Consider the following 24023-nt stretch of genomic DNA (forward strand, 5'->3'; position numbering starts at 1 on the left):
TAATTTGTCTAATATAACACAGAGAAAGGAAAACATTATGTCAAGAAAACGTTGGTGAGCTACCACATCAGTTGAGAAGACATTGGCTGGTTTCTTTGTATAGTTTAACAATCTGTAATCGGTTATCCTCTTATTTAAGTTATGAGCATCAGGACACGGAAGATGATTAGTCAGTAAAGTGCTTTCCAGCCAAGCATGAGGACCTTTGTGCCCCCAATCAACAGCTTGCAGGTAAAAACCAAAACAAAACAATCTGTGATCATCTATAAATCAGTAATATGCTTCCCAGGGAAAAACACACCAATCGGATATCCGAAACCTAATGTTCATTACTAAAAAACATGCATCCAAATAACATTGTACAGATCGAGTGTGCTACATTTAGGAATATATATGTATATGTTTATGCACTTATGTATATTCATGTAACAACAATAAAAATAGAGGGCATGAATTTGAAAGAGAATTAGGAGAATATGTGACTGGGGAGGGGGCAATTAAAGAGGAAAAGGAAGAGGGAAATGCTATAATTAAACCATAATCTTAAAAATAAAATAATGAAAAAAAAACACATTCTCTTCCTCCTGAATGTATATCCCAAGCATTCAAAAGAAGATTAAGGATGCGTTGTACAGCCAATTTTAGCCACAAAATCAGAAGAAAAAAAAGTAAATTGTACTAAAAGTTCATGGTGGCAAGTTAGAACATCTGTGTCCTCTATGACAACTATATTTAATCATTAACATTGATGTCTATGGAAACTGTTTGCTCTGTTAAACTTCATTTATATAGAATATCTGGGCCTGCTGCACCCTGGGGCCAGCTCAGGATTTCTTTATCACCAATTAGAGCTAAAATAATTTTCCACTGCTTCCAATTATGATCACACCCCTGAGGGAACTAGCTTCTTGGGTGGGGTGAAGAGCAAAGAGATTCATATGAAAAATCTAGTATTAAGCATCTCAGGCAAGCCAAAGCAGCTGGACGAGCAGCAGAAAGAATTCATATGAGCTTGGGATCAGATTATATGACTAGCCCTGACTTCCAGAAAACAAGGCCAGTTAACACTTGCCAAAACTCTGTAGATGACCACTATGGCAAAAACTACAAAATCCACTGAAGAGACCAAAATCTGAACAGCATTTTATCTTTAAATACATACATTGTGTGGCTGCAAATAATGCCGTGATGAGAAAAGTAAATAAGTGCTTTGTACTTTCCATGAATTCAGCTAGGCAAACGAGCATGGAAGAAAGAGGTACTTTCCATGAATCCGAGTAAGCAAACGAGCACGTAAGAAAGAGGTTTGCGGTACAGCTGAGCCACATGGCAGTTCTATTTTTAATTTTTTGAGGAATCTCTGAACTAATTTCCGTGATGGCTTTATTTATTTGAACTCCCGCCAGCGGTGAATAAGGTTTCTTCTTTTCCTACACGGTCTTCAACATTTCTTGTCTAATTTCTTTATGGTAGCCATTATGGTGGAAGGCAGTAACTTAAAGTAGTTTAATTTGCACTTCACTGGTGACTAGGGGTATTGAATCCTTTAAAAAAAAACATAGTTACTGGCCATTTGCATTTCTTTCCATTTTGTTAGCACAAATGTTGATCGAGACTTTTATTTCCTTGGTGTTTAATTTCTATAGTACTTCGTAAATGCTGGGCTAAATATAGCTGTAAATTTTTTTCTCCTATCCCGTGGGCTGTCTGTCTGTGCTGCTGACTGTTTCCTTTGCTGTGCAGAACACTTGCTCGTTTTGTGTAGTCTCTCTCATCTAGTGATGTTTGGGACTGGTCCCTATACTATCCAAATTTGATGTGAAAATTCTTGCTCATGACCAATTATCTTGAAGATGGTTTCCTATGTTTTCTTTTAGTAGTTTCAGTTATGAAATTTTAGTTTAGTTTTGAAGACTTTTTAAATTCTGTTTATGGAAAGGTAAATATATCCACATGAGTGCCAGTGTCTTCAGAGGCGGAATTTATGGGCTTCTCTTGAAGTCAGAGGGATACGCAGGCCTGAGATGTCCAATGTGGGTGCTACGAACCAAACTTAAAGTCTCTGAAGGATCAGTAAGCTCTCTCAGCCATTGCGTCATCTTGAGAGCTTCAGGAAGATGAATGATGGACCCTGAGAGTATAGTATTAATCAAGTTGAACCAAACTCAAATTAAAAAATCAAAACAACTCACGTGTTCTCTGTCAGACACAGATACTAGCCTATCACATGAAGATGTAGTATGTAAATAAGTGTGTTGCTCAAATTCAAAATATTAGAAAAGAGAACAAGATAAATTACTATTAAGTGATGAGGGAGGACATAGTATAGGCAAAAGAATGCATGAATCGTGAAGGCTCATCTAAAGCTTTAGTTTTGGTAGTTTCACAGTTACCCCATCACCACAGTAGATACATGAATTCAAATTTCTGTGCAGTGAGTTAGCAGGAACCCCTTTTGTTTCCCAAAAGAAACCAGCATGTGTTATTGCTTTGAGGCAGTGATTGTGAAAGTTGGACTTTCTTTTCAATCCTGTCGACCATTGATGCATTAGGAACTAGCCAGTATTAGTCACTGAATATGTTACAAAAACTGTTGTTGTTTTTCTGTTTTTTTTTTTTTTAAATTTGATCTGGGTGGCCGGAGAAGCTCTGCAACCTGATTTGTCTGTTTAAAACTGTATCGAACCATTTCATTTTAATAATGTACGTTGTATTGCTATACATAAAATAAAGTATGATTTTAAAATTCAAAAGGAAATAACTTTGTGTGTTTGATGACAGGGTCTTCTTACATAGCCCAGGGTAGCTTTGGGTGGTTTTACAATCACTGTCATCCTGCTTTACCTTTCTGAGTGCTGGGATATCAAGCATGACCCAGGATTACCATACCCAAGGAGAGTGACCCTCTTAGCATATAAGAAACAAGATGTCATAATCGAAGTCTGAAAAAAAGATGAAGAGACAAAGTTATTATCTAACTATAAGATAATTACATCATTTTCCTCTCCTCCCTCCCCACACCCCCAGATCTCCTGGGTCCAGCTACCCTGCCTCTTGCAAATTCAAGGACTCCTCTTTTTTTAACCATTGTTGTTACATATGCATATAAACAAACATATCAGCACAGCCTGCAAATATATGTTTCTAGGGTTGTCTACTGGATACTGGGTAACCGAAGTTCTCACCCTCAAGGAAGACTAATTCTCACCCCTCAGCAGCTGTCAATTGTTTGTAAGCTCATCTTAAGATGAGAACCTTTGAAATTCCCCTGCCCCTCAATATTAGCAAATCTTTTAGTGTTGCCATTGTTCAAGGCTTGTTTAAGCAGCCATGTTGTTAGAATGTCCTGGGTGTAGTTCCATTTTCATGGCTGGAGTCACATTTTCAAGGCAGACTTCCTGCTCCTTTGACTCTCAACAGTCTCTCTGCCCCCTTTTCTGGAATGTTCCTTGGACCTTAAGTACAATTTTGTTGTACTTCAGTAGTTGTCCTCTTCATTTTGATTCATAGTGGCTTTCAAAATCATCTCCTGCTTTAGAAAAGATTTCCTATGATGAGGAATGATACCTATACTTACCTGTCAGTTTAAAGGCTAAGTATCTACAATGCAGTTAGAAGTTGGGAGAGTTTTTATGTATGAAATCCTTCAAAATTCATTTAAATCTTCATTTTTCAATATCAGTCTTGCCATAGGTAAGTGTAGGAAGAAATGTCCCATATTGAGCCCCTTATGGAGGCTATCTGAGAAGGTCAAAGTCTGTATTGGTATCGGACAATTCCAACATCAAATTTGGTTTCTAAAATGGAAGCACTTTTCTTTGGAGAACCACAAAGTCAATATATTAACATATTAGAAGTGGAGAAGTCCAGGCTAACACAGAATGTTTGTTTTGAAGAATTGCATTGGTAAGATTATCTTCTGAACAATATAATGGCATTCGATAGTTGGATATTATATACTTGTGTGGAGACTAGTCATACATAATCTTATTTGATCTACACAAGGATGAAGCTATTATTGTTCTCTTGCCAGTAGAAGGGCTGAGGCTTTGAGGCAGTAAAACCTTGCACAAGTTCATACTAATGGCCAGGAAGAAAACCAGAATTCATTATAAATAAATATTCAAATGATTTTGGCATTCTTTAGAACAGCTGGGATGTTAAGCTTAAGAGGGACAGCCTAGTCAGGATGGAATTTAATGAGAGAATTTTAGCTCAAGCCTTAAAACAATCTAGAAAGCAAATTAGATGTTTCTCTCAAGACAGGAATTATGCACAAGTTACTTTGTATGCGTTCTTGGGTAGAAAGGATGTGTTCTAGGGTAAAAAAAAACAGTATTTCAAAAATATTTATCAAGTGATAAAGCTAGTATCTGATACAATTGTTAGTTAGGATTTTGTGCCAGCTAGTTTTATGTCAACTTGACACAAGCTAGAGTCATTGGGGAGGAGAGAGCCTCATTTGGGAAAATGCCTCCATGAGGTCAGGCTATGAGCAAGCCTGTAGGACATTTTCTTAATTAGCGGTAACTGTGGGAGGGCCCATCTCATTGAGGGTTGCCCCATCTCTGACCTACATGTCCTAGGTTCTATAGGAAAGGAGATGTAGTCTTGACATTAAAATAATGTAATAGCAGAATAATCAGAATGAATGAGTCAACAGAACATAATCTAAAAGCAGCCCTTAGTACACACAACGATTTGTGATGAATGAGAATTTAGGTTGACAATAGAAACACAGATTGGCTAATAGATATTTGGACAAAAAGATATTAGAAAAAAAGGTAGATTGAAAAAAGAAAGGAAGGAAGAGGGAGAGAGAGGAACAGAAAGAAAGAAACAAACAAACAAACAAACAGAAAGATGTGAGTGCTATGTGGATCCAGCCAGTAGGCAGGACGCCTCCATGCCCTCTACATCCATCCCTGACTTCAGATGCCTGTCCTGTTTGAATTTCTGTCCTGAATTCCTCTCACACTGATTTATGATGTAAAAATTTAAGAAAAATAACCCCCATCCCCTGCACAAACTGCTTTGTTCGTGGTGTTTTGCCACAGAATTTTACCCCTGACTAAGACAGGATTAGATTTTTTAATGACATAATATTGTTTAAGTGGTTATATTGATGTTTATGTTATATTGGTAACTAGAGGTAATCCAGAGCAAATATATATATATATATATATATGTACATATATACATATATATATATTACACATCCACTCCACCTATTAAAAAAATAAAAAAAATCCACTCCACATATTAAAAAATAAACACAGACACACACACACACACACACACACACACACACACACACACACACACACACATGGACATATATATGTATAATTAAAAAAACAGTAACTCTGGTTCTCTTCCTGTTGCACTGTTCTGTAGTTACAAGTGCCGGGGTTTCAGCTATTCTATACCATCTATTGAGAGGAGGGAGCAAAAGAAGAGTGTGTTTAAGGACATTATCTGGACAATATATGTTCTCCAGCCACATTTCTGACTGTGTTAATTTCCCTGCTGCATTTCAAGTTGTCCCTACATTTAACAAATTTAAACAACTCAGAGACATGTGGTTCAGGGATATGCACATGGTATAGTTCACTCTGGAAAGCAGTCTTATAAGTTGCAAGCAAAGATTTAACTGAGAATGTGGGCTCATTTTAAGGTACAATGTAATAAATCTGTTCTTAATTTCTTAGTTTGCATTACAAATAATAGGACTGAGTTCTTTGATGTTAGTTACTTCATTCCTCTCCAATCTCTTCTTAGTGTTCATAATACATGGTTGCACAGAAATGTAAAAGATCTGGGGGAATGAGAGCTTCTTACAAAGTGGCCATATGAATGGTTAAAATGTTAATTGTTCTAGTAAGGAAGAAAGGTCATGCAGTGTCTTAGGGAATAATTCATAGGTTCTGACATGGACTTTAAAAATGTATTGTTTAATCACTTCTTATAAATACTTTGTAAGGTAAGTAATGTATTCCATTATACAGATGAAGATTTTAAGGCTCAGTCTTATTAAGTAGTCTTTACAAATCTCCAATAATGATTGTATTGGGTTGAAATTATATGGGGAGTAATAGAAGAGCCCTGTTAGAATCAGTCACCATATTTGGTCTACATGTGAACAAATATTCATATAGATGAGTATGAGATCTTCCACAAAGGACACTATTGTATAATGAAACAAAAAGAACAACATTGTATTCATGAAATTAAAAAGTGTCTCTGCTCAGCAAAGGAAATAAGTAGAGTGAAAATAACCTATGCAATGAACAAAAATCCCTGCCAGCTAGGCTTACACATAATTCATATTTAGAATCTAGGAAGAGATCAAACTAAATATACAAAGAGGTAAATAATCCAATCAGTTAGTAGATAAATGAACAAAACAAATTCTCAAAGTCATAAAAGTATTCAAAATATTAAAATATTATTTAATATCTTTAGTCATCAGGAAATGAAAAAATTGATGCTCTTCTATGATAATGGCTATTATCCAAATACACACACACACACACACACACACACACACACACACACGCACAATTATTGGTGAAAATGTGGAAGATAGGAACTCTTACATGTTTTGTGGGGCTTCGAGTTACTGCAGCCACTACAGAAACAGTATACCATCCCTACCTTCCTATTTCTAAACCAAAGTCAGAATGTGTACACATCTATTATTTTAGCCTTTATTCTACTAGTGTTAAAAAGCAGCATGACCAAGGCAACTCTGATAAAGAAAGCATTTAATTAGTTACTTGCTTATAGTTTCAGAGCTTTAGTCAACTGTCATTATGTGGGTATCATAGCAGCAGGCAGAGCAGACATAGCAGACATGATGCTGGAGAAGTAGTTGAAAGCTATGAGACTGGCTTGGGCTTTTGAAACATCAATACATTCCCACCTCCTAGTGACATACTTCCTCCAACAAGGTCATACCTCTTAATCTCTCTAAGCCTTCTCTTCCCAAATAGTGTTACATCCCTAGGCTGCCTCCCATGGCTAAGCATTCAAATACATCCTGAATCTCTTGATGCTACTTTATGAGCACTGGGATTATAGGCATGTGTTACATAATTTAGCATAAAATGGTGTTTTAAAGAATGCATTATACAAGAATTTAGAGGTTCTATAGTAATCACTGTTGGAGATGAGAGAGAGAAGAATGAGTAGAGATGGAAGGAAAGGAAGGAGGGCTATCCCAGTAAGACAGGTTCCCCTTCTCCTATGCCCAACAATATATTCTTGGCACTTAAAAAATGAGTAGGGAATAAGTAGAATTATTTGAAGACCAAGATAATGAATCTAGCTAGGATGAATTAAATAGTGAACTTTAAGTGGTAAATTAACTGTTGCTCACAAGATATGTAGTGCATGTGTACTATCATATATTAGATGCCCATACTCACCATTTTATGACATTATTAGCCCCCATTCCATACCTACCCAACCAATTAGCTAATTATGTAGAAATGAGCACATAAAATGGGAGTCAGTAGGAGCCTTCATTTCTTTATAAAATTGTTTTCATCACAGTTCTGCGAGGCAAAGACCAAACTATTCAACTACAATGTGCCATTAGAAACAAAATATAAGCACCCTAATAAAAACAGGTGGAAAATAGGAAAGCTCTCAATTAAAGTAGAAAATAAAAATAGTGATTTCGTTGGCTAATGATTCCTGCAGAAAACATGTTGACATCATGGTAACATATCTGAATAAAAGAAGACAAAACAAAGGCAAATAATTAGAGGACATTTTCTTGTTATTGAAATGTCAAACATCCTCTTCTTAAAAAATCACATAAATTATGTAACATAACAGTCTTTCAATGGTGATAAATATTTCTAACATGAACAGCAAAAACAATCAGCTATACTTAATACAGAATATGCATTAAGTGGACCTGAGTATACTCTTTTGTCCTTTAGAAATGAAATACAGTATCTTTGTAGATGTAAATATTAAAAAATAAAATAAACCAACCCACACTATTGCTGACATCGGTGGGCCACATGGCATCTGTAGGGTATTTTCATCCTAGTTAGCAAGATTTAGCAGACTCTCTGGCCCAGAGAACTCAAAACATCTCTACTTGACTCTCCGAGCTCCCAATCTCCATCCTACTTTACCACCAGCTACTCTCTGAGCCCTGTGGTGATATCGCTGCCAAGGCTAGATCGAGAAGCCACCACCCTTCCAGTTCCCACAATGTGGCACACCACCATGCCAGCCCTATTCAGCCATCCATCCCCTGTGGTTACACTCATAACTCCCAGTAATCCATTAAAATCAAAGCTCAATAGGCTTGTAATTTATCAATCAGATTTGTATCAGTAAATTCTCACCCTACAAAACATCCATACAATAAACTCTGAACCAATTAATATGTATATAAACTGCCTACCTAGATAAAACAAATTGTCCTATAAAAACCCATCCCTTATGAAATATTCATAACTACCCTCGGCTCTTTAAGGCCACACAGATCTGGGTCATCCTTCTCTGCCATCATTTTGGTTCTTCTCCACCATTTTCTCTCTCTCCCCTCTCTCCAAAGCTCTGTGCCTACCTTACTTTTTCACTGTCCAATCACAGGCCTTGCCTTATCTTGAGCCTGTCTTCACCTGCATATAGACAACAATCCACATTTCATCCTTTCTGTCCAATGGGGAAAAAAAAGAAATTTTCTCTCAAATGTAGGCTGAGCACAACTATTACCACTCTGTAATTATAAAGTATAAAATATACCTAACAGCCAGTCCACCATTTTTGTCAATTAAATAGTACATTCTGTTATCTATACTAGCTTAAGAAAGGCTTAAAATCTATGTGCTATGTCTTGGCTAGTTTGTATACTATCTGAAAACTATCCAATTAGACATGTATTCTCACTCAATGTTAAATAACATTGTTGGGCTGTGAGACTATACAACCCCGTCAGAAATCTGAGAACAACCAATACTATCTGAAATTATAGGAAGCCTATCATGGTTTCCTGAAGTGAGACAAGTTGAAGAGACAACTTTCTACTTGTACAGTAACATACTTCCTGTTAATAACATGTAAGTGCATCAGTCTACAGCCTTCTGGCCCAGAATCATCTGACAGACCTTTGTAACACAGAATTTTGAAGGACTGATTATTCTGACTTGGCAGAGATTACCAGTCAACTATTCCATAAGTGTGTCCTTTTCTGGACATATTTTGTCTGTAGATGAAACAGACAATTTCTGCCCAGTGGCTACCTAGTCACAATGTAGTATCTTATCTAGAGGTAGAGATGCTCAATTTCTTCTTTGAATCCACAAAAAGGGAGCTTCTAGGAACAAATATGTCTCAACAACAAAGGAATAAATAGCATTAAATGTTGCATTTTGTGGATTTCTGACATAATTGAAAACCATCTACCTATATAAAGTAATCTGGACAGTTGTCTGTTAACTACTCTTAGCTATTTCTAATAAATGATCTTGCAAACACCCTAACACTAAACTTGGAGCCATGAATTTACTATCTGGCCCTTAACTCATATGTTTACAATAGTAATTATAGGACTGGGTCTAAGCCTTGTAAATGTGTTGTATAAGCACATTGTCTATATGAGAGTAACAATATTAATTTTAACGTTATATCAGTAAGAAATTTGTACAAATGAAAAATTTAAATTTATATCAAATAAATTCTGTAACAATGTAAGAGATCCTAAGTTCAATTTAGTAACAAATATAAAGATTTCTACCAAATGAGAGTGTGATTGAACAATCAATTCTAGCTAATTTCTCCCTTTTAAATAATGATAATTTCTTTTTATATTGGATAATTTTTATTTACATTTCAAATGTTATTCCCTGTCCAAGTTTCCTGTCCATAAGCCCCCATTACCTCTCCCTCCACTTCTATAAGGGTGTTCCCCTCCTCATCCATCCCCACCCCCAACATTCAATTACACTGGGGGCCCAACCTTGGCAGAAGCAAGGGCGTCTGCTTCCTTTGGTGCCCAACAAGGTCATCCTCTGCTATATATTTAGCTAGAGACATGAGTCAGTCCGTGTATAGTCTTTGGGCAGTGGTTTAGTCCCTGGGAGCTCTGTTTGGTTGGCATTGTTGTTCTTATAGGGTTCTGAGCCCCTTCAGCTTTTTCAATCCTTTCTCTAATACCACCTATAGGGTCCTGTTCTCAGTTCCATGGCTTGCTGCTAGCATTCTTCTCTGTATTTGACATGCTCTGGCTGTGTCTCTCAGGAAACATCTATATCCGGTTCCTGTCAGCATGCACTTCTTAGCTTCATCAATCTTATCTAGTTTTGGTAGATATATATGTATGTGTGTATATATATATGCCACATGTGGTGTGGGGCAGGCTGTGAATGGCTGATCCTTCAGTCTCTGCTCCAAACTTTGCATCCACATCGCCTTCTATGAATATTTTTGTTCCCCCTTTTAAGAAGGAGTGAAGAATCCACACTTTGGTCATACTTCTTCTTGAGCATCATGTGGTCTGTGGATTGTATCTTGGGTAATTTGAGCTTTTGGACTAATATCCACTTAACAGTGAGTGCATACCATGTGTGTTTTTCTGTGGTTGGGTTACCTCACTCAGGATGATATTTTCTAGTTCATTCCATTTGCCTATGAATTTCATGAAGTCATTGTTTTTGATAGCTGAGTAGTATCCCATTGTGCAGATGTACTACATTTTCTGTATCCATTCCTCTGTTGAAGGGCATCTGGGTTCTTTCCAGCTTCTGGCTATTATACATAAGGCTGCTATGAACATAGTGGAGCATGTGTCTTTGTTGTATGTTGGACCATCTTTTAGGTATATGCCCAGGAGAAATATAGCTGGGTCCTCAAGTAGTGCAATGTCCAATTTTCTGAAGAACCTCCAGACTAATTTCCAGAGTGGTTGTACCAATTTGCAATTACACAAACAATGGAGGACTGTTCCTGTTTTTCCACATCCTTGCCAGCATCTGTTATCACCTGAGTTTTTTATGTTAGCCATTCTGACTGGTGTGAGGTGGAGCATTTCTTTAGGTGTTTCTCAGCCATTTGATATTCCTTAGCTGAGAATTCTTTACTTTGCTCTTAGCCCAGTTTTAATAGGGTTATTTTTCTCCCTGCAGTCTAACTTCTTGAGTTCTTTGTATATTTTGGATATGAGCCCTCTATCTGTTGTAGGATTGGTAAAGATCTTTTCCCAATCTGTTGGTTGCCATTTTGTCCTAACCACAGTGTCCTTTGCCTTACAGAAGCTTTGTAGTTTTATGAGATCCCATTTGTCGATTTTTGACTTTAGAGCATAAGCCATTGGCGTTTTGTTCAGGAAATTTTCCCCAGTGCCCACTTCATTGAGATTCTTCCCCATATTTTCTTCTATTAGTTTGAAAGTATCTGGTTTGATGTGGAGGTCCTTGATCCATTTGGACATAAGCTTTGAACAGGGCAATAAGAATAGGTCAATTTGCAATCTTCTACATGCTGATCTCCAGTTGAACCAGCACCTCTTGTTGAATATGCTATCTTAATATATACTCTCTCCTGGTTTTTTTTTTTTGTTGTTGTTGTTTTGTTTTGTTTTGTTTTTTTGTTTTTTTTTTGAGGCACTAAGAGCTATGATTTTTTTCCTCTTGGCACTGCTTTCATTGTGTCCCATAAGTTGGGTATGTTGTGCCTTAATTTTCATTAAGTTCTAAAAAGTCTTTAATTTCTTCCTTTTTTACTTCCTTGACCAAGTTATCATTGAGTAGCACGTTGTGCACCTTCCATGTATACATGGGATTTCTGTCATTTTTTTGTTGTTGTGGAAGTTCAGACTTAGTCCATGGTGATCTGATAGATTGTATTGGATTATTTCTATCTTCCTGTGTCTGTTGAGGCCTGTTTTGTGACTGATTATATGGTCAATTTTGGAGAAGGTACCATGAGGTGTTGATAAGAAGGTATATCCTTTTGTTTTAGTATGAAATGTTCTATAAATATCTGTTAAGTCCATTTTGGTTCATAACTTTTGTGAGTTTCATCATTTCTCTGTTTAATTTCTGTTTCCATGATCTGTTCATTGATGACAGCAGGGTGCTGAAATATCCTACTATCATTGTGTGATGTGTAATGTATGCTTTGAGCTTTAATAAAGTTTCTTCTATAAATTTACATGCCCTTGTATGTAGAGTATAGATATTTAGGATTGACAGTTCATCTTGGTGGATTTTTCCTTTGATAAATATTAAGTGTCTTTCCTTATCTTTTTTGATAACTTTTGGTTGAAAGTTGATTTTATTCTATATTAGAATGGCTACTCCAGCTTGTTTGTTTGGACCATGTACTTGGAAAGTTGTTTTCTAGGCTTTTACTCACAGGTAGTGTCTGTCTTTATATCTGAGGTGTGTTTCATACATGAGACAAAATGCTGGTTCGTCTTTATGTATCCAGTCTGTTAGTCCATGTCTTTTTATTGGGGAATTGAGTCCACTGATGTTAAGAGGTATTAAGGAATAACAATAGTTGCTTCCTGTTATTTTTGTTGTTAGAGGTGGCTTTATGTTTGTGTGTCTTTCTTCTTTTGTTGTCATTGCAAAGAGATTACTTTCTTGCTTTTTCTAGAGTGTAGTTTCCCTCCGTGTGTTAGAGTTTTCCATCTATCATCCTTTATAGGGATGCATTTGTAGAAAAATATTGTATAAATTTGGTTTTGTCATGGAATATCTTGGTTTGCCCATTTAGGTTAAATGGGAGTTTTGCTAGATATAATAGCACGGCCTGGTATTTGTGTTCTCGTAGGGTCTGTATGGCTTTCATAGTCTCTGGTGGGAAGTCTGGTGTGATTCTAATAGGTCTGCCTTTTTATGCTACTTGACCTTTTTCTCTTACTGCTTTAAATATTTTTCTTTGTTTTGAGCATTTGGTGTTTTGACTATAATGTGACAGGAGTAATTTCTTTTCTATTTGGAGTTCTGTAGGCTTCCTGTATAGTTATGGGTATCTCTTTCTTTACATTAGGGAAGTTTTCTTCTATAATTTTGTTGAAGACATTTACTGACCCTTTAAGTTGGGAATCTTCACTCTCTTCTATACCTATTATCCTTAGGTTTGATCTTCTCATTTTGTTCTGGGTTTCCTGGATGTTTTGTGCTAGGAGCTTTATGAATTTTGCATTATCTTTGATGGTTGGGTTGATGTTTTCTATGGTATCTTCTGCTCCTGAGATTTTCTCTTCTATCTCTTGTATTCTGTTGGTGATGCTTGCATCTATGACTCCTGATCTCTTGCCTAGGGTTTCTATCAATAGGGTTTTTCTCTTTGTGCTTTCTTTATTGTTTTTATTTCCATTTTAAAATCATGGATGGTTTTGTCAATTTCTTTCACCTGTTTGGTTTTTTTCTTGTAATTCTTTAAGGTATTCTTTAAGCAATTTTTGTGTTTCCCCTTTAAGGGCTTCAACTTGTTTACTTGTGTTGTCCTGTATTTCTTTAAGGTAGTTATTTATGTCCTTAAACTCCTCTATCATCATCATAAAATGTGATTTTAAATCTAAATTTTGCTTTTCAACATGTTTGGATATCCATTATTAGCTTTGGTGGGAGAACTGGGCTCTGATGATGCCATGTAGTCTTGGTTTCTGTCGCATAGTTTCCTGCACTTGCCTCTAGCCATCAGGTTGTCTCTGGTGTTAGCTTATCTTGCTGACTCTGAAAGTAGCTTATCCATCCTGTAGGCCTTTGTGTCAGCACTCCTCTAGACCTGTTTTCTATCAAACTGATCTGAGAACAGAGAGATCTACTCTCAGGTGTGTAGGAGCTACTGGCAACTTGGTTTCAAGTCTAGATGCAGGCAGAAACCCGAAGGGTCCTGCCCCTGACTGTTCTTAGATCCCTGTGTCCAGGAGGCACAGATGACACTAGGTGATTTCTTCTTGGGTCACTATTGTGTGCAGAAAGTATTTGTCTCCTCTGGGTTCTCAGGAGTGTCTGCACTTCTGAGGGTCCAGACACTCCCAACCCTCGAATCTGCGTACATGGAGCTGTGGTACAGTTTCAGTCCAGTTCCGGGCATAGCCAGAAACTAGCAGGTCCTGCTGCTGACTGCTCATATATTCCTGTGTCCAAAGGCACTATGCAGTTTCCTCTTGGGCCAGGGATATGGGTGAAGGTGGGCAGAAGTGGTGGTCTGTCCTGAGGTCTCAGGATTGTTCAGACTTCTGGGAGTTCAGCTCTTTCCTCCACAGGATTTGGGTTCAGGGAGCTGTGGGATCAGTTCAGTTCAGTCAGTAATGACCACTTCTAAATTCCCTAGAAAGAAAACCTCAAACAACGACCTTAGCCCCGCAAATCCAGGACATTGGGTTAATGATTCTTTATAACTTCTTCAGGCTAAGATGGTCATTGAAATATCTTGAATGTGTGGGGATAGGGAAAATGAGGGATCCAGCTAGACCTTAAGAAGGCCACACCAATGATCACTGTAGTCTCTGCTTTTTGTTCTGACTGGATCTGGCCAAAAGTCCCTGAGATCAGGAGTACAAGTAGGTCAGTTCAGCATGTTTGACAATGAGACTGACCAAAGCTGTATATTCTGTAATATAAAAATCTCAAAACAAAATGTTAGTACCATCAAGATATCTGTATGAATTGTATTAGTCTGTGTAAGGTCCTTTTAATTAAAATTCTGTTCTTTTTTGGTTTATTTTCTTGAATTTAGTTCTTCAGGAGGTCCTCTATCAAATCTGATCCATATAGCTCTGGAAGTTATCCAGAGCCTAATTACTTTTTCTAAAAATGCAAAGAAAAAACCCTTTTCCCAATTCAGGATATCCTCTAGTAGGCAACCAGAAAAGCTTATATCTTTTATTCTCTCCCAAAGAAATTATACTATCAGAACACTCAAAAATCACACTCATTTTGAAAATTAAAACATTTCAAAATAAATGAAATTACCTAAACAATACTGTGTGAGCCTATTTTAGGACTGTCTAATCTGCCATGCAAGGAAATCAACCCAAAATTGCCATGGAGCCCATATTAGAAAGAATATGAACCTCCTGCAGACCAAAATATACCATCTATCTGTTAAGCTCTCTACTTGGAATATCAGACTTCCACTCACTAACAATTTCTGTAATACATGTCTGTTATGCACTCTGCCTGGTGTTACAGAGTTCTATTTTTCCCTGTACTAGTACTGAATTGCAGGCAGCATTTCCCATGTGACTTGGGCAGAATCTGAATTCTCTCCTTTTAACTACAATAACAATTGAATCAACCTGGAGTTGACCTAGTCCCACAGCTCTCTGTACCAAAATCCCATGGTGGAGAGAGCTGGAGTCCCAGAAGTGCAGACAATCCTGAGAGCTCAGGGGAGAAAACCACTTCTGCTCACATTTCTGGCCCAAGAGGAACCTGCCTGGAGACCTCTGGACACAGGAACTGAGGGCACTTCAGGTCTCTGCCTGTGCCTAGACCTGAAAGCCAGTCAACAGGAGCTCTGACATACCTAAGAGCAGAGGAACCTGGCTGGACACCACTGGACACAGGAACAAAGGAGCAGTCTGGGACAGAATTCTGGTTTCCCCCTGATCCCTGAGCAAACACTGTGACAAACCTCTCTATACCCAGAACCTGCTGTAAGAAAGGTGGTCTCCAGAAGTCTGACACACAGGCTTTCAGGAGGGTCAAGTCACTGTCAGAGACAGAAAGACAGGCTAACACCAGAGACAACCTGATGGCGAGAGGCAAGCACAGGAATCTAAGCAACAGAAACCAAGACTATTTGGCGCCATCAGAGGCCAGTTCTCCTACCAAAGAAAATACTGCATATCCAAACACACTGGAAAAGCAAGATTTGAATTTAAAAATCACATCTCATGAAGATGATACAGGACTTTAAAGAAGGACATAAATAACTCCCTTAAAGAAACACAGGCAACAAAGATAAACCAGTAGAAGTCCTCAAAGAATTACAGGAAAATACAAACTAACAGGTAAAGGAATTGGAAAAAACCATCCAAGATCTAAAAATGGAAATAGAAACAATAAAGCAATCACAAAGGAAGACAACCCTGAAGATAGAAAACCTAAGAAAGAGATCAGGAGTCATAGACGTAAGTATCACCAACAAAATACAAGTGATAGAAAAGAGACTCTGATGGGCAGAAGATACCATGGAAAATAATGACACAACCATCAAAGAAAATGCAAAATGCAAAAAGCTCCTAACCCAAAACATACAGGAATTGCAGGACACAATGAGAAGATCAAACCTAAGGATAATAGGTATAGGAGAGAGTGAAGATTCCCAACTTAAAGGGCCAGTAAATATCTTCAACAAAATTATAGAAGTAAACTTCCCTAACCTAAAGAAAAAGATGCCCATAAACAAACATGAAGTCTACTGAACTCAAAATAAATTGGACCAAAAAAGAAATTCCTGCCATCACTTAATAATGAAAACACCAAATGCACAAAATAAAGAAAGAATATTAAAAGCAGTAAGAGAAAAAGGTCAAATAGCATATAAATGCAGACCTATCAGAATTACACCACACTTCTCACCAGAGATTATGAAGGCCAGAAGATCCTGGGCAGATAGCATACAGACCCTAAGAGAACACACATGCCAGTTCAGGCTATATATCCAGTAAAACTCTCAATTAACATAGATGGAGAAACCAAGATATTCCATGACAAAACCAAATTTACACAGTATCTTTCTACAATGCCAGCCCTATAAAGGATAATAGATGGAAAACTCCAACAAAAGGAGGGAAACTACACTCTATAAAAAGCAAGAAAGGAATCTTCTTGCAACAAAGCCAAAAGAAGAGAGACACACAAACACAATTCCACCATTAACAACAAAAATAACAGGAAACAGCAATCACTCTTTCTTAATATCTCTTAACATCAATGGACTCAATTCCCCAATTAAAAAAAACACAGACTAACAGACTGGATAACTAAAGAGGACCCAGAATTTTGTTACATACAGGAAAAACACTTCAGTGACATAGAGAGATACTACCTCAGAGTAAAAGGCTGAAAAACAATTTTCCAAGAAAATGGTCCAAAGAAACAAGCTGGAGTAGCCATTCTACTATCGAATAAAATTGACATTCAATCAACATTTATCAGAAAAGTTAAGGAAGGGCAATTCATATTCATAAATGGAAAAATCCACCAAGATGAACTCTCAATCCTGAATATCTATGCTCCAAACCTAAGAACACCTACAATCATAAAAAAAACCTTACTAAAGCTCAAAGCACATACTGTACCTCACACAATACTAGTGGGAGACTTCAACACCCCACTCTTAGCAATGGACAGATTGTGGAAAGAGAAACTAAACCAAGATATAGAGAAACTAACAGAAGTTATGAACCAAATGGATTTAACAGATATTTATAGAAAATTTCATCAGAAAACAAAAGAATGTACCTTCGTCTCAGCACCTCATGGTACTTTCTCCAAAACTGACCATGTAATTGGTCACAGAACTAGCCTCAACAGATACAAGAAGATTGAAATAATACTACTACAAAAGCCTATATTCAACAGAACTAAAAAAATCTGGATGAAATGGGCAATTTTCTAGACAAATACCAGGTAACAAGGTTAACCAGGATCAGGTAAATCATTTAAACAATCCCATAACTCCTAAAGAAATAGAAGCAGTTATTAAAAATCTCTGAACCAAAAAAGCCCAGGACCAGAAGGGTATAGTGCAGAATTCTATCATGCATTCATAGAAGACCTAATATCTATACTGTCTAAACTATTCTCCAAAATAGAAACAGAAGGAACACTACCCAATTCCTTCTATGAAGTCATAATTATGCTTATACATAAACCGCACAAAGACCCAAATTTGAAAGAGAACTTCAGACTAATTTCCCTTATGAATATTGATGCAAATATACCCAAGAAAATTCTCCCAAACCTAATCCAAGAACACATCAAAACAATCATCCGTCATGATCAAGTAGCCTTCATCCCAGGGATGCAGGGTGGTTCAATATATGAAAATCCAGCAATGTAATCCACTTTATAAACAAACTCCAAGGGAAAAAAAACACATACTGGCCTCATTTGATGTTGAGAAAGAATTTGACAAAATTCAACAACCTTCATGTTAAAAGTCTTGGAAAGATCAGGAATTCAAGGCCCATATCTAAACATAGTAAAAGCCATATACAGCAAATCAGTAGTCAATATCAAACTAAATGGAGAGAAACTTGAAGGAATCCCACTAAAATCAGGGACTAGACAAGGCTGCCCACTCTCTCCCTACTTATTCAATAAAGTACTTGAATCCTAGCCAGAGCAATCAGACAACAAAAGGAGGTCAAAGGGGTACAAAGTGGAAAGAAAGAAGTCAAAAACATCACGCAGATGATATGATAGTATACTTAAGTGACCCCAAAAGTTCTACCAGAGAACTACTAAGCCTGATAAACAAATTCAGCAAAGTGGCTGGGTATAAAATTAACTCAAACACATCAGTAGCCTTCCTCTACTCAAAGGATAAACATGCTGAGAATGAGGTTAGGGAATCAACACCCTTCACAATAGTCCCAAATAATATAAAATATCTTGGTGTGACTCTAACCAAGCAAGTGAAAGATATGTGTGACAAGAACTTCAATTCTCTGAAGAAAGAAATTGAAGAAAATCCCAGAAGATGGAAAGTTATCCCATGCTCATGGATTTGCAGGATTAATAATGTAAAAATGGCTATCTTGCAAATGCAATCTACAGATTCAGTCTCCGTCAAAATTCCAACTCAGTTCTTCATAGACTTAGAAAGATCAGTTTGCAGTTTCATTTGGAATAAGAAAAAACCCAGGATAGCGAAAACTATCCTCAACAATAAAAGGACTTCTGAAGGACTCTCAATCCCTGGCCTCAAGCTGTATTCCAGAGCAATCATGATAAAAACTTCGTGGTATTGGTACAGAGACAGGCATGTAGATCAATAGAATACCAGGAATGAACCCACACACCTATGGTCACTTGATCTTTGACAAAGGAGATAAAACCATCCAGTGGGAAAAAAAATATAGCATTTTCAAAAAAATGGTGCGGGTTCAACTTGTACTCAACATGTAGAAGAATGCAAATAAATCCATTCTCATCACCCTGTACAAAGCTCAACTTTAACTGGATCAAGGACCTTCACATAAAACCAGATACACTCAAACTAATAGGTAAAAAGCAGGGAAGAGCCTCGAACACATGGACACTGCGGAAAATTTCCTGAATAGAACACTGATATACTGTAAGACCAAGAAAAATGGAACCTCATAAAATTACAAAGTTTCTGTAAGGCAAAGGAGACTGTCATTGGAACAAAACAGCAACCAAGAATTTAGGAAATGATTTTTACAGATCCTATACCTGATAGAAGGCTACTATACAATATATACAAAGACCTCAAGAAGTTAGACTTCAGAGAATCAAATAATTCTATTTTAAAAGATGGGGTACAGAGCTAAACAAACAACTCTCAGTTGAGGAATATCAAATGACTGAGAAGTACCTACAGAAATGTCAACATCTTTAGTCATCAGGAAAATGAAAATCAAAACAACCCTGAGATTCTATCTTACACTAGTCAGAATGGCTAGGATCAAAACCTCAGTCAAGAATAGATCCTGATGAGGATGTGGAGAAAGCAGAATACTCCTACGTTTTTGATGGGGTTGCAAGCTGGTACAACCACTGTGGAAATTTTCTGACCGTTCCTCAGAAAATTGGACATAGTACTACCTGAGGACCAAGCTATATTAATCCTGGGCATATACCCAAAATATGTTCCAACATATAATAAGGATACATGCTCCACTATGTTCATAGCAGCCCTATTTATAATAGGCAGAAGCTGGAAAGAATCTAGATGCCCTTCAACAGAGGAATGGATACAGAAAATGTGGTGCAATTACACAATGTGGTGCAATTACACAATTACACTACTCAGCTATCAAAAACAATGACTTTATGAAATTCATAGGCAAATGGATGGAACTGTAAAATATCATCCTGAATGAGGTAACCCAATCACAGACAAACACAGTTGGTATGCACTCACTGATAAGTGGATATTAGCCCAAAAGCTTGGATTACCCAAGATACAATCCAAAGACCACATGAAGCTCAAGAAGGACTACAAAAGTGCAGATGCTTCAGTTGTCTTAGAAGGGGGAACAAAAATATTCATAGCAGGAGATATAGGTACAATGTTTGGAGCAGAGGCTGAAAGAATGGCCATACTGAACCTGTCCCATCTGGGGATCTAGCCCATATACATACAGATACCAAACCCAGACAATATTGATGAAACCAAGAAGTAAATGCTGATAGGAGACTGATATAACTGTCACCTGAGAATCTCTGCCAGAGCTTTACAAATACAGATGTGAATGCTTGAAGCAAACCATTGAACTGAGAAAAGGGTCCCCGTTGGAGGAGTTAGAGAAAGGATTGACAGAGCCAAAGGTGCTTGCAACTCCATAAGAACAATTCCAATCAACCAGATCTCCCATGTACTTAACCACCAACCAAAGAGTACACATGGACAGAACCATGGCTCCAGCTGCACACGTAGTGGAGGATGGCCTTGTTGGGCACCAATGGGAAAAGAAGCCCTTGGTCCTGCCAAGGTTTGTATCCCCAGTGTAGGAAATGTCAGGGCAAGGAGGTGGGAAGCAAAGGTGTTTAGGTGCAGAAAGTGGAAAGCATTTGAAATGTAAATAAAAAATCCAATAAAAACATTTAATCACACTTCTATTAATACCTTCATTTAGAAGCAGGCAGCTTGTCAATCCAGGATTTAACCCAAAATTTTTGTGGAACCCATGTTACAGAGTGTAGGAGGTCATACAGGTGAGGTCAGGTACAGGATAGAACAAGGCCTATCATTGGACGAGAAGGAAGGATGGGCGGGAGAAAAGTTTGAGGGAAGAGGAGGACACTGTAACTGGGAAGAGACTTCAGAGAAGTCACAGAGAGAGCATGGAGGCTGATGTTAAGATTCCACTCTGTGTATTTACAGGTTGTTATGAATATTCTTAAGGGATGGATGTGTATAGGGCTTTGTATGTTTAGGTGGGCAATTATATCTTATCAATTGGATCAGAGGCTATTTTGTTGTGTGTTCTTTCTTGTAGCCATTTAAGTGTAAGAGAGTGTGTGACAGCCAGAGACACTAAACCGCCATGGAATTGGGATGTGTGTTTCTGGCAAGATATCTACCAGATATCTTGGAGCACTGTGGTGTCAGATCTAGTTGGGGTAAAAGACAGTCCTTTTTTTACAATTTTACAGCAACGGATGGTGAGCCAGTGTGATGGGCAAGAATCCACTAGTAATCCTAAGAATTGAGAGAAAGTTTTATTTTCTAAGTAAGAAGGGGCCAGCGCCATGTTGGATCACATGATAGCCCAAGTGCAGAAACCAAAAAAAAGAAAAGGCCTAGTAGGTCCCCAGCTGTGTGATGAGTAATGGCAACTCAGAGAGTTAGAGATTAAAAGCTTCTTTTTAAAGAAAGTTGTTTGGAAAGTCTTTCAGGATATTCATATTCCTTCTAATGTGGGCTCCATGAGACTTTTGGGTTGAAATCCTAGTAAGACAAGCTAATTCTTAATGACAAGTACTATTGGAAGCTGGTTAAGTTTATTTTAAAGAAAGTATAGAGATTACCCGAATCATGTGGGGACTTTCATCCATTGTTCGAGACTTAGGGAAAAAATACTAACCGACTCCAAGTACATCATTGTGATATTTACAAGTTATTAAGGTTAAATAAAAATCTGTGGCTCCATGTTGAAAGCTTAACAGATCAATATATTTGGGTATCAAGGTTAAATAAAAATCTGAAGCTCCAGGTAGAGAGCTTGACAGATTGATATATTTTGGGCTAAAGCCTTGATTTGATAAGTTGCTTATTGATATTTGAATTGATAGAAGGTGTTCAGTTTGTTTTATGAATTACCCCACTAAAGTCCATATGGCTAGTTGATGCCAGCTAGCAAGTGTTTGTGGTTATTTTTGATATTTACCACGACAGGAAGTTCAGATTCTCTTAACGTAGGCTCGACAGGAAATTCAGATTAATTTCCTGATATGAAAGATTATGAGAGCCTATCAGGCTCTTGTTTAACACTGTTGTATACTTAACTTCATTTTTAAAAATGGTTTAATCTTCATAATGGGTGTGACTTTGAGTTTTATGGTTATATTATTACTCTGGGCATAAATAGTGCAAGATACAAGTTTTTCTGGTTACAGAATAAGGAATGAAGTATTTTTGGAGAAAGAATTTGTTTTTGTGTTTTTATATATTTTTAAACTTTTAATTAGATATAGTTCTTTACTTGCATTTCAAATGTTATTCCCCTCCCCAGTTTCCTGTCATAAGCCCCCATTCCCTTCCCTCCCCCTCTCCCTCCCCCATATGGGTATTTCCCCTGTACATCCCCCTTACTGCCCCCCTTCATATTCCCCTGCACTGGGAGTCCAACCTTGCCAGGACCAAGGGCTTCCTCTTCCACTGGTGCCTGAACAAGGCTGTTCTCTGCTACATTTTCAGTTGGAGCCCTGGGTCAGTCCAGTAGTGGTTTAGTCCCCAGAAGCTCTGGTTGATTGGCATTGTTGTTCTTATGAGGTTGCAAGCCCCTTCAGCTCTTTCAATACTTCCTCTACTTCCTGCCAAGGGGGTCCTGTCTCAGTTCAGTGGTTTACTACTAGCATTGGCCTATGTATTGGACATGCTCTGGTTGTGTCTCTTAGGAGAGCTCTATATCCAGTCCCTTTCAGCAGGCATTTTTAGCTACTTCAATTTTATCTATTTTATCTGGGTTTGGTGGCTGTATATATATAATTGGCCACATGTGGGGCAGGCTCAGTATGGCCATTCCTTGAGTCACTGCTCTTAATTTTGCTTCCATATCTCCTCCTATGGATATTTTCCCCTTGTAAGAAGGAGTGGGAGCATCCGCATTTTTGGACATCCTTCTTCTTGAGCTTCCTGTGGTCTATGGATTGCATCTTGGGTCATTCAAGCTTTTTGGCTAATATCCACTTATCAATGAGTGCATACCAAGTGAGTTTTTCGGTGATTGAGTTACCTCACACAGGATGATATTTTCTAGTTCATTCCATTTGCCTATGAATTTCAAAGTCATTGTTTTTGATAGCTAAGTAGTATTCCATTGTGTAGATGTAACAAAATTTTTGAATACATTCTTCTGTTGAAGGGCATCTGGATTGTTTTCAGCTTCTGGCTATTATAAATAAGGCTGCTATGAGCATAGTGGAGCATGTGTCTTTGTTGTATGTTGGAGGATCTTTTGGGTATATGCCCAAGAGAGGTATAGCTGGGTCCTCTGGTAGTTCAATGCCCAATTTTCTGAGGAACCTCAAGACTGATTTCCAGAATGGTTGTACCAGTCTGCAATCCCACCAACAATGGAGGAGTGTTCCTCTTTCTCCACATCTTTGCCAGCATCTGCTGTCACCTGAGTTTTTGATCTTAGCCATTCTCACTGGTGTGAGGTGAAATCTCAGGGTTGTTTTGACTTGCATTTCCCTTATGACTAAAGATGTTGAACATTTCTTTAGGTGTTTCTCAGCCATTCGGCATTCCTCAGCTGTGAATTCTTTGTTTAGCTCTGAACCCCATTTTTAATGGGGTTATTTGTCTCCCTGCAGTCTAACTTCTTGAGTTCTTTGTATATTTTGGATATAAGCCCTGTATCAGTTGTAGGATTGGTAAAGATCTTTTCTCAATCTGTTGGTTGCCATTTTGTCCTAACCACAGTGTCCTTTGCCTTACAGAAGCTTTGCAGTTTTATGAGATCCCATTTGTCGATTCTTGATCTTACAGCATAAGCCATTGGTGTTTTGTTCAGGAAATTTTCTCCAGTGTCCATGTGTTCGAGATGCTTCCCCACTTTTTCTTCTATTAGTTTGAGTGTATCTGGTTTGATGTGGAGGTCCTTGATCCAC

At 37.7% G+C, this 24023-nt stretch overlaps 1 pseudogene; it reads left to right on the forward strand.

Annotated features, from left to right (window-relative positions):
• The first annotated feature begins 195 nt into the window (after positions 1–195).
• Positions 196–24023, forward strand: part of LOC134484213 (large ribosomal subunit protein eL18-like) — a 28421-nt pseudogene continuing 4593 nt past the window's right edge.

Source organism: Rattus norvegicus, chromosome X (assembly GCF_036323735.1).
Source record: "Rattus norvegicus strain BN/NHsdMcwi chromosome X, GRCr8, whole genome shotgun sequence".
Taxonomy (NCBI): Eukaryota; Metazoa; Chordata; class Mammalia; order Rodentia; family Muridae; genus Rattus; species Rattus norvegicus.